We start from the raw sequence: 16,846 nt of genomic DNA, 5'->3' as shown, positions 1-16,846 counted from the left end.
AAAAGCTGCCATTAAAAAGTCTGTTTGGAAATGGTGAAGATCCCGACACTAAAAAAACAGTATAAACCAAACAGCACAAATCCCCCAAATTCAATATTGAGTCTCCAGAGATAAAGATTTTAGGAATGGTCTCATTGTTATTGTTGATGCTCCACTGCTTCTGTTTTCATGACACCCTTCTAGCAGTGATGTGCTGGCTTCTTATCTAACTTGAAGTAACTGTGCTTAGCTTGATGAAAATTCCAAATGCAAATTCCAAACAAAGAGCCATGATTTGGGGATAGGTGATATGGGAGAACCACACCCCTTGAAACCACAGGTTCTATCCCTCTCTCCCAACCTTGCTGTACTTCACTGAGTAATTTAACCTTACTCTGATATCAGATCAATATTTGAATAACCTATCTTATTTTCTCCATTATATATTAGCAAAGGTTACAAGCTGATACCATATATGAAACAAAAATAACCAAAGAATAATACTTCACTTTTCCCATATTTCATGTCAATGATTTACAAAAACATAAAAAATCCCAATCTATATTGTATTCAGAGACCAGATACAGGGATGAATATTTCCTTTTCCCTCCAGTTCTAGTCTACTGGGGCAATGTACTCCTGTGCAAAACAAAGGAAAGGACTTATTTGATAAGTCTTTAAATATGTTAATTTTATGTAGCAGCTTGCCCTAAAACTCACAGATATTGGGCTAACTTAATTTAATTTTTTCCAAAATATGAAACTTTTTAAAACTGTCTTTTTAAAATAATCACTTTATATGCTGATAAAGCCACAGCTTCTTATTCTCTGCAAACGGATATACATGCAATTTATTAATTTCTTTTCCGCTTTCAGAGACAAACATCTTCAAAGAAAAAAATGATCAAGCTTTGCTTTGGTTATAAAGTCTTTTTTTTTTAATTTATTTTTTAATTTATTCCCTGTTTTTTATGAGGGAAGTCCTTCCACTGAAATCCCATCACAGAACTTTCTTTAAACCACTACTTTGGGTAAATGCAGCCCATGAACAGAGTAGAGAAATAACTAAACAACAAAGAAGTGAAATAAGAAGAAACAAAACATTGATTTTTGGGGGTTTGTAATTTTTAAAATTTTATTATTTTACTTAATTATTTATTTTGGTTTTGCTGTTTATCTTGTTTTGTTTGTCTCCCCTTTTGAGTTTCCAAGAAAACATTTTGCTCTTCCGAAAGATTTCCTCTCATGATTGAAAGTGATTAAGGGAGACTGTTTACCTGTGTCCCACTGAATGAGGTCAAGTGAGTGAAATCCTATAGAAGCAAACTGATCCCTTTAAATGTTTGGAGTTTTGGTGGGTTGATTTTACATTATTTTTTATTAGAACAAACCCAAAACAAAAACAAAACCAAAAACAAACAAACAAAAACAAAACAAACAAAAAAAACCCCACACACAGTTCTCCTGGGGCTTCACATCTTTATTTTTTATTCAGTTTCCAGAAAATGGAATATATTTCTCTTAAAAGAAAAGGAAAAAAAGAAAACTAACTCTACTGAATGCTTAGGAATTTCTTCAAGTCATTATAGAAAGTATTATATATCCATTAAATATGAGTGGTCACTATCTCTGAACAGAAACTTAACTTTAAGAGATTTTAATAAATATCATGTTATAGTTGGCTGATCAGTAACCAAGTTTTAAATTATATAGACATTTTAATTTCAAATTTATTATCTTGCTCTTGCTTCCAAACAAACACCTAATTTAAACTATAGCTTTTGGATGGATAGAATTACTATTTTTAATCACAATAGAGATAGTGAAAGAAATACTACAAACAGTTTATCTGGGATTATGAATTTTCTCTCTCAGTCCGCATTGTCTATATTAAAAACTGGTTCATTTTTTTTAGGTAAAAAAATGTTCACTCAACTCTTCCAAACCTCCAACAAGGTCAGAACTGAGTTGCCCAGTAATGTTGATTGTGCTAATAATTTTAATGTCAGCAAGCAATGAGTCTCCCCTGTGAAGTGAGATGATGTTAAGCTCTTAACACACCTTGAAGGGAAGTGGGGACAGCAGTCAAGGTGCCTGTTGCTGCTGAATGCTCCCATATCCCTGAGGTCCCTCTTGGAAGGCAATACCACCGTCTGTGAGATCAGGAAAGAGCTGGCAGGGTAAAGGTTTTCCTTAATATGTGACAGTCCAAACTATTTTCCTTACAATGTTAATATCAAAAGACTCCTTGTCATTAGCAGAAGCCTAGACAAAGAGAAGCACATCAGAACACTGAGCTGGGAATAAGTATGTGTTTCCTTCTGAATAGAGAACAGACTATATAACTTTTTTTTTTTTTTTTAATTCCTTATAGCTGCATACTATCTTCACCTTGTTAAAAAGTCTGGCCATTATTCTGGTCATTCCCCTCATCAGTTCTTTAACAAGAATTCTGCGAAACTTCCATTTTTCTTTGCTTCCTACTGTTCATTAATGTTTGCTTCACATGGCACATCTTAGATTACATCCTGTGACAATACTCAGCATTGCCAGTAAATGAGCATATCCTTTTTTCCAACTGTCAGCAATGTTTTTTTCCCTTTTCTTACACCTATGTCTATTTAATTCTGCCTTGGTGAATGAAACATCACCTCTTCTGTATTGGTAGAAAGTCAGTGACAAGCAGAGTTGGTAAAAAAGTTTTTCTAGATGGTAAATAGTAACATATCACATAATTCCAATTATGCTTCTTCCATTTCCACAATCTTAGGTCCCCTTCTCCTCTTTACATTTTTCTGTTCTGCATCAGTTATACCTCACCCTGTGTAGAGCTCATGTCAGACCACAAACCAAAAGTACTAAATAACAGCTCTAACCAAACATTGCTGTTTCTAAAAACAAGCAAACAAACAAGAAAACCCAAAGCATGATAAAAAGTTAGATATAAAAAGAAACTATGAAAATGCGATCTTAGTTCATGCTAATTCCTCACTCAAATCTAACACCAATTTTTAGACAAAGAATTAGCCTAACATAGACAAAAAATGCTTCAGGTAAGAGCAGCAGAAATAAATCTTTGGCAGTTTGTTTTTGATAACTAATTTCATAAATAATTAAATAATGTTTAGTAAGAACACAGGCTTATCAAAGAACCTGAAGCTGTATAATATTATCATGTTTGCTTTGATTTGAGAAAAAACTATTAACTGTGTATCATTTGATAAATTGTGTATTCATTTTCAGCCTGATACAGAAATTATATTACTTATACTGAAGTGGTTAGGATGAGTAACTTCCTCAAGAAGTTATCAGGAGATCATCCTCAAAAGACTGACAAGTGATTCTGAAGAGTCTTACAAAAATCTGGCAGCTCAAATAGTATATACAGTATTTCCTATAGAGTATAAATCTTTCTGACTCTGTCAGGATGGACGTGATGTGTGGACAGCTTTCCTGTGCTACTTCAAGCCCACTCAATTCAAGTTTTAAAGTCTGTAATATTACGGGGGTTATATTTATTTAGAGCCAGCTGATTTGACATCTGGATGTAAATACAGTAAACAGTGATTCAGGATTAACCAAGGTACCAGGGCTCAGATAAACAGCAATCAGCAATCTGTTCCCTTTGCAGAATACGTTCTGCTCTGTTGTTGTTCTCTGACTTGGCAACTTGGTTTCGTCGTGTTGTCTCACAGTATTACGTATGCTAAAGGATCACATTTCCTTGTTTTCCAGCCCTTATGTTCTGGCCATGAAATTCCTGAACATCTGAGTAAGATATGCAGGGCTGGTCAGAATTTATTTTCCTTCCTTTCCAGAAAAACAACATTTAAAAAAAAAAAAAAAAAAAAGGGTTAAAAATATATGTCAAAAGTACAGACAAGATTTTTCCATTTCCACATAGAAGCATAGAAGCAGTTGCTTAATTTTCCAAGACTGGATGAGGAACAGGAAAGAGGGAGAAACAGCTTTTCTTGAGTGGAGTTGCTTGGAGCTTGTTTTAGTTTTATCATTAACAAGATACGTTATGTCTGATAAAATGTCATGTTCGTTTTTTTTTTTCGTTTAAGACTTTTCAGAAATCTTCTTGGCCTGGAGCTATAACTGATGTAGCACTAAGTTTTAAATTATCTCAACACAAATATGTTTTCCATATTAATTACTGAAGTGTTACTGTAATACACAGTTCTTGTTTTTCCCCAAATATCCTCATTTCTTTATAAAAGCACAATGAATGTTTGAATTATTGCTCAAAATTTCCTAGCTTGACTTAAGATAAAACTTAATTTCTATGAAAATTTATAACCTGTTGCATAATTAATCCACACATTCTGAGGGTCTTTGTCCCTTTTTTGGGGGGTATTATATTGCTTTTATTATATTTTTCATTGACTATAAAACCCCAGAACTATCTAGTAGACAAAAGATAACTTTTGTAGACAGTTGTAAGAAAAGAAAAGGATTTATTTAGTGTCCCTAAAAATACATAAAGAGATAAACCAGAATCCTGGGTATGTGCTTTTTTTCTCAGTGTGAAGATTTTATGATTCTTGAAACTAAATTATTTTGGGGGGAAAAATGGCTGGAGGGGAAAAAACAGACTGTAGAAACTCTCTTCTTTGACTAACTTTTGTGACTACTCTAAATTGACCACTTGTTTCCCTGACTAATCTCTAAACAGAGGGCATATCCCTTTCACTTGCAAAATGCTCTCACACAAAATGAATTACCTTCCCACCACCCTGGTTACTTGCCAAGGAGTACTTTATTTTTCCACTAGGAAAAAGAAAATCAGCTTGTATTTTTCTTGCTAGAGCCTTCTGCATTTTAATTCTGAACTCTGAATGAACATCAGAGAGGCCTTATGATGTTTTGCACAAAAGTGCCTGTGTTCATAGTTTTACTCAGGGCACCCAAAATAGCGTGCAGTAAGCAGTGTCATACTGTGAGTTTTCAAAAGTAAAAGCAGAAGTGACTTATACTGGCAGGAAGCTGTAACTCTTAAAGCTTTCTGAGGAACTGTGAAGTAAAACAGAACTTCTTACTTCTTCGTATCACTTTTCATTCAACTTTTGCAATACCCACTTCTTTATACCTAGAGGGTCCTGAAGTTACACAGGTAAGATATCTATATATTTTTTTCTTTATTAGCTTCTAAAATCAAATTTAAAATATTGATCTGTGTGTCTCCAGTGCAAAAACCACAAAAGGCAAAGACAAACCCAGAAACACACAAAACCTCTAGAAAGAGAAATCTGCTTTTGTTGTTTCCTCAGAGTCCACCTTCTAGCTTCTATATCTATAGAATTCCAACTTCCTAAGTTGGATTTACCAGAGGAAATAGATACTTAGCCTGTTTTGTGTTCAACTTACCCATTAAAATTTTCACGTTGATTATCAGTCTGTTTTTCCAAGCCTAACACCTCTGACTAAAGTGCTTGTGATTGCTTCAGCTACACTCATGCAAGTGATTGTCACTAAAACATGTTTACAGTTTCAGAGGGTGATATCAAGAGGAGGGAAAACTCTCATGTTTTAAAGGAAATACTCCCTGTCTTTATACTCTTCTTCTTAATGTAACAGTAATAATATCTTTTGTCTTGTTTCCATTGGCATTTCTCTTCCCTTTTCTCTTTATAATCCTACATCTAACAACTGCAGTCTTTCAGACCACAAAAAATGTATGGCTCTATTTTTGTCAGATCTGGAGTGTAAAATGATATTTCATTAATAAATAAGATTTTCAAACAGCAGTGCAATATATATACTAGCAAACTGTTTGCATTGTATGTTTCTTTTGTAACCCTTCTATTAGGAGGTATAACTAGAATTTATTTTCCATGTTCAAACTTTTCAAATAGACTGTAGCCAAGAAACAGACAGTAGAATTATAGCCCAGAGATATTTAATAGCTGTTGACTTATTATTAAAATACCAAATATCTGTCAGTTTGTAGATTTCTACAAATTTTTTTGGTATGAAACTGTTGGGAATTACACAGTTTTTGGATTATATCATTATTTTTAAATAGATTGTTATTTAGAATTAGCTCTGGCTGCAAAAGCACTCCAGATAAACTACTTTTATTTTATACCTGGATAAATTTGTACTAAGGTGCAAAAATTGATCTGTGGACTCAGTTTTAGGAGTCATAATGATAAATTTCAATGTTCAGTATTTTTTCTGTTAAAATTGTTGAAGCAAGCACTTACATAAAATGAATATAGAGCTGTGCCTGGAGTTCAGACTTCCTGCATTTTTACAGAATAAAAAAACGCATTGATGTAAGAGCTAGCAGATAATGAAAATCCAGTCTTGGAATTATTTTTTAGGTAATGGAGAGAGGATGAAAGAGAGACTTACTCACAAAATACTCCAAAAAAGTAGCTTAAAATTAAAGAACAAAGTCATAAATATATTATGGAAAGCCATGCATTTTTAGAACCAAAATGCAACTATTTTTACCGTCTAAAGTAATTTATGAAATAATAACGTGCACTTTGCATTCAAAACCGCAAAAATGTATAATATCTCAAAAATAAACTCAATATACTTCTCTGCATCATAAGCTTTTACATTTTCCAAGATGAAGTAAATTTCAGACAATATCAGCACAATTTGATATTAAAATAAGAAAGCAATATTTCATATGTTATACAGGCAGATTTTAATGATGCCCATGGTTTAAGTTGCCTGTTGTTTCTCATCATTAGCCTTTTGTTTATTTTCTTTACACTTTATAATTCGTTTGGATGAAATTTCTATTGTGTAGTCTTTGCATCACATTCACTATAAATATATTTGAAAACTTTTTGTTTCGCTTAATCAGAAAGATTTTTCTATTTCTTATATCAATTGAATTTAAAATAAATAATTTTGCCAATAGATCTAATGATAGAGTAGACAATACAGAATTAAAGTGTTAGTCCCTTTGTAGGTGAAAACCATTATTTTCCTTTTACTCTGTAAGTCACAGAAAGCTTTGCTTTCTTCTGTAATCAGTAGAGATAGGTTCCACCACAGTCTCTTAATTTTTTTTCTATTTAATTTTGTTCCAGCTACTTTGACGCTAAAGGGAGAGAGATGTAACACAATGTCTTTCTTATCTGTCCTTCCAAACTCCTTCCCCTAACAAAATATTTATTTCTGAAAATTAATGACTCGAAGGACCAGAGAGTGTGCATGGTAGCCTCTGCTATCCTGGTTATCCTGGATTCATTCCAGACCCTGCTAAGGAGACAAGGTACACATCCATTACAGAGGATGGGACAATTACAGTGGATGGGACAATCTCAACTAGACCACACGGGACAGACCTGGTAACATAATTGTGTTTTGGATACACATATCAAGGTCTCCTCCATATGTTCATTGCCTGTAGCATACAAGAAATTGCAGTTTCTCCTGCTGACAAGATGTAACTGTTAACTATATTTGCAAAAGAACATTACTCCCAGGCTTTCTATCAGGGACACAAACATAGTGAAGACCTTGTCAATGGAAGGTGGTATTAAATTAGAATTCCTCATTCCCAGGCTACCTGAACCTAACTGTTATAGCAAACTGCTTTTGAGACAACAAAATTAAGGTTAAAGGATATTCAATTAGGAAAAAAGCAGGGAAAAAAGAAAGTAAAACCTCAGACTTTGTATCTGCAAATACAGTACTGGAACTAAAAATATGATAATACCTGAAACAGGATTACCAAGGCTCTTATATATTCTGATACAATGTTAAATCTGTGGAGGGCAAACTCTTTTTTGCATTGGGCCTATATATATTTTTATAACTTATGAGAGACCATTTTTGCAACCTTAAAATTGTTACCTAAACAGTAGAGGAAGTGTAAGATGTCACTTAACATTTTCCTCTTTTCTTTTACTTTTTACATGGAATTATGACACACTGGAAGCCAAAACACATCCTAGTAAATTATAGAATGTAATTAACAAAAGACTAACTAAATTAAGTGACTCAACACTGTCTTTATGTATTGATTGTGATTAAAACCTAGCCAGGATACAATATATCTGCAAAATAAACTCTTTTCAGTATTTTACAGATGTTTTAGACAATGGTAAATATAAGAGAAAATTAGAGTTCTTGAGGTTTTATTTTGCTTGACGATTTTCTGTTTAAGATTGTTTTTATAAGTATATTAAGCAACATTATATATTGCTAATATATTAAAAAATATTTCAAATGCTTTGCCCTCAGTGTCATGCAGCATAAAGAAGGCTTGTGGCTTTTCATTGTTAACATTCTGACAATGTAGGCAAACTGATGAGTTCATTTTAAATACAAAGGTTACAAAAATTAAAAGGGATTTACAGAAATAAGTCTTGTTAAATCGTGAAGAAATTGTAGTTACCCACTCCTTTCCCCGTAGAGAACTAAGAATGGTTAATAAGACATCTAGAGTATGTGGAGAATATCAACTTCCTGCAGTTCATAAGCAGAAGTGGGATAATGTAATCTGCCAGAAGTGGTCAGAAAAAAAAGAGGATCAAAAAATTTGCAAAATAAGCTGTATTTATTTAATATTTCTTTATGAATTTTAAACTGTTAAATGAGATCTAGGCATCCCAAACAATTTATCAGGAGATGGAACAAGGATCTCTGTCTTTGCAAATAAATCTCTTTCCTTTGCAAATAAATTGTGGTTCACTGGGTATAGTTACAAGTGAACAGAATTACTCCCTAGAAGTTTCACCCACAGTGAGCAAACACGGGATCCAAAAACTGAAAAGGTGTGAATCTTTGTTAAATCACTAATCTCTGATTTCTGGATGATTGGAAACATTCTGAAAAATTCAAGAAATCTGCCAAGAAACTTCATAAATAAAGAAAGAAACTTCATAAACAAAATCGTAACACAGCAACACGTAAGAATTTACACATTCCAAAATACTTTACATATTTTCTGCATTTTTTAAAGAAATTTACTGAAAATCATAATACAAGCACACATGCTGATAACACGAAAACATGCTCTGTGTTACATATTGTTATAAGCATGTTCATACAACCTGCTACAGAAGCTCCCTAGTGTCCTGATGTCTTGTGTTTTCGAACAAGACGGAAACAAATTAGGATCAGTCCTAACTTTGCTTACTTTTTGACTTATCCATGAAATTTGAAGCAATATGAAATGGGATTTGTTTTTTCTCTAAATAGAGAGAATTTCTTCTCTCATATTTCAGATGAAGAAAACAAAAAGCGATCACTATCCGTGGGTCCACGAGCCACGAAAATTTGTCGTATTCATGACATCCTTCCCAGGCGCTTCAGCTTCCCATAAAGCCTGCAGAAAACTTCAGGGAGAGAATAGAAAGGAGGACATGTGCTAGTATAGTGCAAACTACAAAGCCCCCATCTTTACTAAGAAATTAGAAACCAGTACTAGTTTTGATTACTGCCCTGTTCAACCACAAACAGCAGACTTCTCACTCTGTCTTTCTCCATGTGATGCAGATAGTTGTTGGAGAAGATTAAGGGCATTGTGGGTACTGGCTTTGTATATCACTGTGATATCTATTGACTAGGCCAAAATTTACCCTCAGCACTAATTCCCAATGGTAGATGAGATAGAATAATTTATGCTACTTTATATTCCCTGGAAAATAAAAAATATGTTTCCAGACAAACGAGGATGATATCTAGACTTAAAGCACAAAAATGTGGTATGTGTATCGGTTTTCCCCTAACATCAAATTTAACATATAAATTGAATTGGTTTCAAATGCAGGTTGTTAGATAGCTGGTATACATGGTTATTTTCATAAAAGACTGACCCAGAAAACATATAAATAGCATTTGGAAATGACACATAGGGACAAACTGTGATGATTGCTCAGCTTTTCACATGCATGCTTTCAGGAGTGTGCAAATGTTATAAAATTAGACCCATTTTCTGGTGCCTTACATGCAATTTTCTTCTAACTCATTTCTTTATCTCAGCTATTTTGTTAAGTGATCATATTATAAAAAGATTTTTTCCCACTTATAGATTATGGGAAAGCAGAGCCTGGACTCAAAGACTCTCACAGTTTAAGAATGATTTGACAGTGTGAAGACTAAATGGGCTCAGTTACCTGAACATTTTAATCAGAGCTATTTTACAAGTGACACTACTCCTCTGGCCTGCCGTGTGAGGCAGGGGCAGAGATGGTGAAGGTCAGCAGAGCAGTCCCCACCCTGTGGTGTTCAGTCTTGGATGGGTCTCTCTGGTTCCCTCTTAGATTCCTCCCGCATGTACACAAATAGTTTCTCTCCTCACCTGCTTTTGGGGTCCCTCCTCTATGTACCTCTCTGAACAACCTCAGTCCCATCAACTACTGGTTCCACAGGCAATATCTGACTATGATTCCTTATTCAAATACCCACAGACCATGATCCTGGCTGTTATGGGGCCCTTCTGAGCTTTTCTCCTCTGCTGGTGGCTCCTGCAGCCAGGAGCAGCTAAGACAGGGCAGCACTGCAGGCTGCATATGATGGGAGCCCAAGCCTCCCTCAGGGGTCAACACAAGGCTGGATCCTGAAGTATCCTCATTTGATGGGCAGAGCTAGTTAGTTCCCCCATCACCTTCTGAATAACCGAGGCATGCAACTGCTTGCTCTTAGCAACCCAGAACTAATAAAAAAGAAAGAAAAAACTTTTATTATACTGAGTCCTTAAAGACCAAAACCTAAGAATTAACCTAAAAAAACCCTAATAGTTGAATTTATAAAAAAAAAGAAAAGGTTTTCTCAGTGGATAATATTGTTTATTTCTCCAAGTGAAACTATTCTCTCAGAAGAGAAGAAAATAAGGAACAAGAGCTTACTCCCAAATGTAGTGTCTACAAGAATGGGTTTGTGGCATATATGAAGCATTCAAAGACACTCTGAAATATAAATTTATATTCACATTTGCCAGATATATTATACAAACTGCAATAGTAAATAGTTTTAAAGACGTGAATAACTGGTAAGCTGTAATAAATCATGGATTTTTGCTTTTCTCTCCATTGGGTTTTGCTTGCTTATTCCTTTTTTTTTTTCTGATAGATAACCAGCTACTACAGTCTGATTCAGTCCATTTTGATTCAAATGAAAACAAGACAGCACAGCAAAAACTGTCGCATCATAAAAATGATGGACTATATTACTGAGCATTAGTAACCATAAACGTCAGAGAGAGTAAAAAGTACACTATTTCAGTAGAATATCTCCAGATACACTCTTTTGGAACAATTTCAGTGGCCTTTCACAGGCAACAACTTTAGATTTCTAGGAATTCATATTTGTTGCATGTAGGCTTTCTCTTTTTTTACATCTGGATATGTTGGAGCAATGCTCACTGTACCTAAACCAGGGAAATGAAATTAACCTACAGGCTGATGTGGCAGAATCTTTGGAGAACTAATTGATGTCAGTGAAAGACTGAAATCATATTTACCTGTAATGAATGAAAAATGTGAGAGTTTTAATGCATATGTGACAAAATCAAAGGAAACTGAAGTGAGGTTATAAAGAAAACTTAATTCTGTTTCAATGTTTTCTCATATCCAAAAGTTGGATAGCTTCTTTTCTTTCTACATGACATAGCATTTAGGATTTACACATGATAATAAGACACTGTAATGCTATGACATTGCAATCATATTGATCATAAATCTTAGTAATCACATGGAGGAAAAGTATTCTGGTAATCAGCTGTGTTAAGTAGAGATTCAAAATGTGTAGATAAAAAGTTATCTGAAGTTTTATTGTTTGGGTTTTTTTTAAATCTACTGAAAAATAGGAAGAAAAGTCAATTCCTTTGGACAGTGTTATTCCTCTAGCCCAGTCTAGAGACAAATGATTTAAAAAACATTCTCATATTATCATTCAAAGTAATTAGTACCAAGAAGATAAATAGCGTATTTTTTAAGAATTTCAAACATTATTTTAAATTAGTTAATCTATGAAACAGCTTTGTCCTGGTCTAATTTCCTTTACTGTAATAATTTTTCTCTACCTAAAATGCAAAACATTCTGAACAGAGGAATTGTGACCTGTTTGTAGATGTCTTTAAGTAATTTATTAGCTCTGGACAGAAAGAGAGTGATTTAGACTCCGCATGCTAGTTACCTTTCTTACACTGTTGTAAAACATAGATACTTTTTCCACTGACTATTGAGGAGCTTGTGTAGGCACGTTATACTAGGTATTTAATTTTCAGGTGCTTAAATTAATAAATGCTGTCTTAAGAAAAAATGGGAGCCTCAAGCTTTATGTTATTAAGAGGAAAAACATTATCAGTACCATAAAATAAACATTCACAGGTATGAAAAAAAAATTAGATAAATTCTTAGGTTATTACCAGACCTACAATATCTATGAGTTTAAAATAAACACTGTAATATTTCATTTTGTAGTCACTATTTTTCAATAAAAGAACTTTATTCCAATACTATGGTTTGTTATTCTGGTGATAAAATTAATTTTATACCTCATTTTGCAGTTGTATTTAGTTGACAATGATTCTAGGAGTAGAATTAATTGACACAAATAGTATTAATAAGGGTAATGTAATAAAATAGTAAAAAGGTAACAAGTAAAAAAATAAAAAGAGAAGAAAAAACCACAAAAAGCAAAATAAACATTTTGGACAGTGATACAGCTTGTTAAAGCGACAGTGGGTAATGAGGAAAAGCACTGGATGTTTTTTACTCAGCAGATTCTGTGAATAAGTTTGATTTAACTGAGGTGAGAGGCTGCAAATTGATTTCTTGATTCATTTAGGACACAGTCAGAGGCAGCATATAGAAAACCCTGGGGAGAAGAGGGCAGCTTTATTGTTTCTTTCCTTAATAGGTGTAAAAGGTTGGAACTCTGTCAAGTGGCAGCAAGTTCATCTGTGTAAAAGACACTGTAAGGTATTTGCCCATGAGACACATGGATTGCTTGATGCAAGGCAGCACCATGGGTGACAGCCACAGCAGCTGCTGATGGCTTGCTGCCTCCCACAGCTGGGGGAAGGAGATAACTGGGATTCTGAGCCAGCCCAGCACTGCTGCTAGTCACACCACTGAGCTCCGGCATGCAGGATACAGCTGTGCTGCTGACTAATCACAGGGGATTTATTAGTCACAACCTGGTCTGTCTTGCCTGATATTGCTTCATGAAGTTAACAGTTTGTTGAAGATTAGTTTGAAATTCCTTCACAATTAGCTATAACTCAGTTAAAAAAAAAATCAAATGTAAAGATGTATATTCCCACATCCCACTCTCAAGAGAGAAAATGAATTTAAAGAAAACAAGTTTTGAAAAATTAAAATCTTAAACTAAACTATAGATTTTTCACATACAAAACCTGCTGTTGTAATTTTTAAACACCAACTTAATTATAAATAATGGTCGTGAAATATCACAGAAACAATTTTCTGTTTTTCTAAAAAAAAGTTTCATTCAAATACCTAGCACTGATGACACAATGACTCAAAGACTTTTAGAAGGCATACCTCAGCAGTAATGGTTTTATATCTTCAGGACAGTAATTAGTTAGCTATAGGCATGTAATGGCAAGTTTGCATACAAGTCTGTAGGTTTAAAACCATTTATAACTTATATAAATTATATTTTTATACTTTATATATTTATATATATAAAAAGATAAACAATCTGATAGCATGCTCATTAAATCACATATAAGCTCTTCAGATTGCAAACATAAGTTGGTGTTCTTTTTTTCTGTCATTTACAAGGTCATAACCTGTCTGTACAGGAACACTCCATCAGTGATGTTAATAAGGTGTTAAAAAACATCCCTTTTAGTGTTGGAAGCTATTTTATACTATGAATTTCTGAACTAGTTCTAAAAGTATCCATATATTTAATTCCTGTTTTGTTTTTCAGTAGTCATAATGCACTCTAACTCGTCCATTTCTGCATCTGTGATAAAGAAAACAAAAATAATTATAGTTTCTTTCACTTGTAATTTTCTTGCAGGTTACAATGATAACATGGGAAATTTTTTGCCAAGTTTTGCAATTAATCTGCCATTTGATGATAACATTAAGTAAAAGTTATAGAGTTCAATTTACTCCATTGAACTCAAACCCAGTCAAAGACCTCTTTCTATAAAGAATATCAAGAAGGATCTTAATTATCAGATGGATTAAGGGATTAAGCCATGCGGTTTTGGGGATATTGTAGAAGCATTCTAAAGAGAAATGAGCATTTGGATTTAGATGTAATGGTGTTGGAAGTAGTTCTTAGATATTGTATTAAGTTGCTCAACATACTCAACACTGTACAAGAAAAAGCTCTGTGACATGAATAGATTAAGTTCAGGTTTCAAAAGAAATCATATTTATTAAGTAGTTGAAGCCATAAACATGCTGCAACCATCCCAGTCACCATCCTACCTTATCAGGCATTTTCTCCCTTCAAACCTTCTCCTCTATTGTACAAGTAGTAAATAAGCTGGGGGAAAAAAAAAAAAACACAAAACCAAAAAACCAACATCTTTTTAGTTTTGGAGTTTATTTCTGAGGGTTTTTTGTTTGTTTCTTTCTGTTAGTTTGTTCAACTCATAGCACACGATGTCTCCATTCAAAGAACAAGAGAGACTGATGGGGCAGCAAAAGGGTCTGGTGTTAGATAAAAGAGAGGGAAAAGGCAGGCTAAAGTCACAATGCTATTGAAAGAAGTTGTTAAACTCTAAGCAGTAAACTGCAAACTATCCTTTAAGAGGATTGCAAAAGAGCAAGGAAGTCCTCTAAGGGGGTAAAAAGGGGACTCTTACAATTCATTTGCCATTAATCAAAAAACTCCCCTGAACTCTCAATACTGAACAATGTTCTACTGAAAGCCGGTGGAAGTGCTCTTCAAGGTGAAATGCCTTCGTTACAGAGGAATTATGTGCCCTGTGTATTAAATCAGTTGCTGTTTCCACAAAGATGCTGTTGTAAGACTGAGCTGCAAGAATCGTGAAAACAGATCATATTTTGGTTTAAGGTTGCCTTTTCACAAACCTTGCTTGGTCTCTGTTTGATCCTAGCTGCAAGTAGTTCAACATCCAGTTTGTTGTCAATTTTTTGGAGAAAAATCGAGTGATGTGATCCACAGATAAAAATACCTGCCATCTTTTCCTGTTTGATATGAACCAACAGGAATTGTAGAAGATAATTTCTTTCCCTTCTCATTCGCTTTCATAGAGAAATATATTCCTTTTCTCTTGGAGGTTGTATGTGAATGTTTTATGCAATTATTTCTTTTAGTTTTACCTAATCCTTCTTGACACTATTTCAGCAATGAGTAGAATCAACACATTAGATTTATTCATTACTCTACAGAGTAGAGCTTATTTTAATGTTCTGCTAAGAAAACTTGAAACCCTTGTATTTCTTCATTTGGAAAATGATACTTTGTATCCAGTAGGGATTTGTTTTGTTTTGTTTTCATGTTGCTGTGCTAGTGCTCTTAGAATTGATAATGGCTCTGACCCCTTCCTGGAGAGGGGGATTTCTGTGCTATGTTAAAGGTTCCACAGCACCATGCCAATACCCTGTCCCTGTTTCTACTCCTTTGATGCTACATAGTGAGGGTGAAATAGTACAATACCATAATCAGCATTAGCGACTTCTATTTTGAGTCATACTTTAGTTACGGGCAAGAAGGTCACAAAAGTAATTTGAAGGAAAATGAGAGTGAAAATGTACAGAATTTACTTTCCTGGCTGACAGGCACTGGTAATAACAGTAAGAACTCAGGACTAAAATATTTTTATGGCTCTTTTGTATATGCTCCTCAAAACCATGAAACCAGGGAGTAATCTCAGTTTCTCTCCTTGAATTTTTATCCAGTTGTCTAAGTACTTTGATTTTTTTTTTTAAACAAAGCACTAAGGAAATTATGATGCATTACTGAATGAAGTTTCAATCCAAGTTAAGTAAGAACAAGTCTGTATATTGCCAATACCTTACAAAGGAAAGGAATATGATGTACTTTGTGAAAGCAGTTAAGTATATTTCTGTGATTTAGACACTAGCTTTAAGAGTGGCCTTTTAATTCTGAGTGTCTAGAGGACAGATATTTTCATTAAAATTAATGCTTACAGTTGAAAACTAAATAGGCTGTAGCACACACAATACAGAGTTCATATACTCTGTAATAGTCTTTGAGAGAAAAACATCCAAAACATATAACCAAAAGAAAACCCAAACATATATGCATATATATATCAGAATTCAGAATTACAGAACACCTTCTAGTAAAAAAATATTTTCCATAAGAAATCTCTAAAAACTCATAACGTGCCGAATAGCAGTGGAGGTTGAAGAAGGAAGATGATAGGGAATCTGTCATCAAGGCAACTGCCTATGTTATCTCAAAACTGATGAGAAGTTCCTGGACAAAGCAAAACTTACCTAAAATCAGAAAAAAACCCCACAACCAACCAACCAACCAACCAACCAACCCTTCTATTATTATATGAGACAATATAGATATTCATGATTGTGGCATATCTATGTCTTGTTTTCTTTCACTTTTCTTAACGATATTCTTTTTATTTGTCTGAATAGTTTTCCATATCCTGTTGCTTCTTATGCAATTTATCTACTCCTTATAAGTCCCAGACAGGAAACTATAAAAGGACCCGAACTACCTGGAATGATTGGAGATAACTGGAATGAATCAAAATATAAATCCAGGGATAAAATCTAATGACATGATGAGCTCCCATCCAGGGAGAAATATAGATGTCAATCTACTCCTTGAATTAAATATGCAGGGAAAACTTACAGGTTCAATATCTATTGAAAACTGGAACTAGAATTAAAATACAGGAAAAGAATGAAATAAAGCAACACAGAATAAAGCTGTAGTGTCAATTCCC

General features: G+C 34.0%; 1 protein-coding gene across 5 annotated transcripts in view; it reads left to right on the top strand.

The window, feature by feature from the left end:
- CDH19 (cadherin 19) overlaps positions 1–16,846 on the top strand; it is a 115,451-nt gene that overhangs the window by 42,138 nt on the left and 56,467 nt on the right. Inside the window, exon 1 of one of the 5 annotated variants that reach the window (XM_050323369.1) lies at positions 5,005–5,098. The exons of the other annotated variants lie outside the window; for them this stretch is intronic. The gene's annotated coding sequence lies outside the window, so the exon portion shown is untranslated. Of the gene's footprint in view, positions 1–5,004; positions 5,099–16,846 lie in introns of those variants that run through there. 5 annotated transcript variants of the gene reach the window in all.

The sequence above is a fragment of the Myiozetetes cayanensis genome, unplaced genomic scaffold (genome assembly GCF_022539395.1).
Source record: "Myiozetetes cayanensis isolate MyiCay16 unplaced genomic scaffold, myiCay2020 scf1, whole genome shotgun sequence".
Taxonomy (NCBI): Eukaryota; Metazoa; Chordata; class Aves; order Passeriformes; family Tyrannidae; genus Myiozetetes; species Myiozetetes cayanensis.
Note: the sequence above shows the minus strand (reverse complement) of the source record. Positions and strands in the feature narration are given on the sequence as shown.